Genomic DNA, 2,298 nt, shown 5'->3' with positions numbered 1-2,298 from the left:
TTCCTTCCTTTGGGTAAAGAATAAAGTCATTGGGGGCCAGATAAGGTGAGCGGGGAGGGTGTTGCAACGCAGTTATTTGTACAGTGCTGCCAATGTAAGCACACGGTGGCAAGTTTGGGAACTTAATTGTCAGACTTCAACAAATAACGAGGACAGCTTTGATGGTCATTCCAGAAAAAGAGCTCCAAAGTGGTTTTGACAGGTGGACTAGGTGCTGGCATCGGTGCATAGCTTCCCGAGGGTGGGACTTTGAAGGTGACCATGGTGATATTCAGCAATGAGAGATGGAGTACTCTTTCTAGGATGGCTCACCGACATCATTGACAGACCAAGCATATTTCACATCCTTTACTAAGTGCTACAATTCACATTTTAAAAGCACATACTCCCATATGACTTACCAACCAGCTCTTAATTTCATGTTTATATACCAGCATGTAAGTATTTGTCCAAATGGCATGTGGTGGAATTTTAGCTTTATCTTTTCAACAAAATTTGGGAGGTGTTTTTAACTTCCCTTTTGTCCTTGTATGAGCTTATCATTCCTGCTTATCATTATCGTTGTGGAAGTTTAGTCTCATTGGAGGAAAAAAAAGGAAAATACTGAAAAAGTGTCAAGTATTTTTAAAAATGACATAATCCTACCCCTGAGTGCTAATCACGGTTAGAACTGCTTGGGGGCTTATCCATTCGCCTTTGTTATTTCTCCCCTTCGCTTTTTAAAATTTTCAATTATATTTGATAATAGATCTCAAATATGTATATACCTTTAATATATATACATATATGAGATCAGACTGCAAAAGTTATTTTGTATCTTGCTTTTTGCACATACAATTACAGGTACTTTTTACTGTCGTGAAACATCTTTATCGGTACTTCTACTGCTTAAATAATTGTTTCTTGTCTTCTCAGAGGTTTTAATGGCTGCACACTGTCCTAGTGTGCAGAGAGGAGTTATTTACCTGGGCAAGACAAGGGGACAAGATTTTGAAATCCACATATGTTTGGGGGAGGATCTGGGAATGGGGTGAGTAGGTGAAGCATTTCAGGCAAAAAGAATGGTTGAGGCACAGGCCGGAGGCAGGGCCAGCGGAGTGGGGGTTTTCCCCCGATTAATCTATTCCATATCAGAGTGTGTGTGTGTGTGTGTGTGTGTGTGTGTGTGTGTGTACATACAATCTACTCATCACACAACCCATTTTCTTGTCTTTTTTCTTTTTTCTTCTTGAATTTGGGGTCTCACTCTGTCACCCAGGCTGAGTGCAGTGGCACAATCACGGCTCACCGCAGCCTCAACCTCCTGGGCTCCAGTGATCCTCCCACCTCAGCCTCCCGAGTAGCTGGGACTACAGACTAAGAGACACTACACTAGGCTAATTTTTCTCTTTTTCTGTAGAGAGGAGGTCTCGCTATGTTGCCTAGGCTGGTTTCAAATTCCTGATCTCAAGCAATCCTCTTGCCTAGGCCCCCCCAAATTGCCGGGATGACAGGCGTGAGCCACCACGCCGAACCAGACACCCTGTTTTCAATCCAGAGGCAGCACGGGGTTCCCAGCATGAGTCAGTCTGGTGTCAGAGGGTTGCGGGGTGGGTTTCCTAGCTGCTCAACCCCTCCCAACCTCACCTCCAAAATGTGTGTTCTGTGGGTTGCACCCTCATATTCCTACATGTTACGTACATGACTACTGTCTTACGTTTAACTTACCGAAACATAACACTGAAAAGGACACAAACCATGAGGGACCAGCTCCATGAATTCCCGCAAAGCAAACACAGCACACCCAGCATCCAGACCAAGAAACAGCAGGGCCAGTCCCCCAAGACGCCCGCGCCGCCCATCACCACCCACCCGGTGGCCAGGCTTCTGGCCCACACGGCAGAAATCAGCCTGCCTGCTTTTGGGCTTTGCCTGTGGAAGAATCACGCTTTTGATCTGTGTTCTCTTCTGATCCGACTTCCTCCCCTGGATGTCACATTTGAGAGAATGTATCCAAGTTGTTGTATCTATTCATTCCGGGTGTGATTTGCAAATACTCTATGCTCTGTGTTTTTTCCCCCGATTAATCTATTCCACATCAGGGTGATCATAGGGATCATAAGACGTCTATGCGTACATGTGAACCATTGTGCATGTAGATAACACGCGCGTGTACACGCGTGCAAGCATGTAAGTATACACACATGCATACCATATATTGCGTGTGGCTATTTGTGGAATCTCGCAGTGTAGACGCTTGACACGCGCTGCCCGCCCGCAAACGCGCCAGGATCCGTTTTCCCCCTGCCGCGGGGCTTC

Source organism: Carlito syrichta, unplaced genomic scaffold, assembly GCF_000164805.1.
Source record: "Carlito syrichta isolate Samal-C Ts95f unplaced genomic scaffold, Tarsius_syrichta-2.0.1 Scaffold303130, whole genome shotgun sequence".
In the NCBI taxonomy this organism is placed as follows: Eukaryota; Metazoa; Chordata; class Mammalia; order Primates; family Tarsiidae; genus Carlito; species Carlito syrichta.
This window is presented reverse-complemented; position numbering follows the sequence as displayed.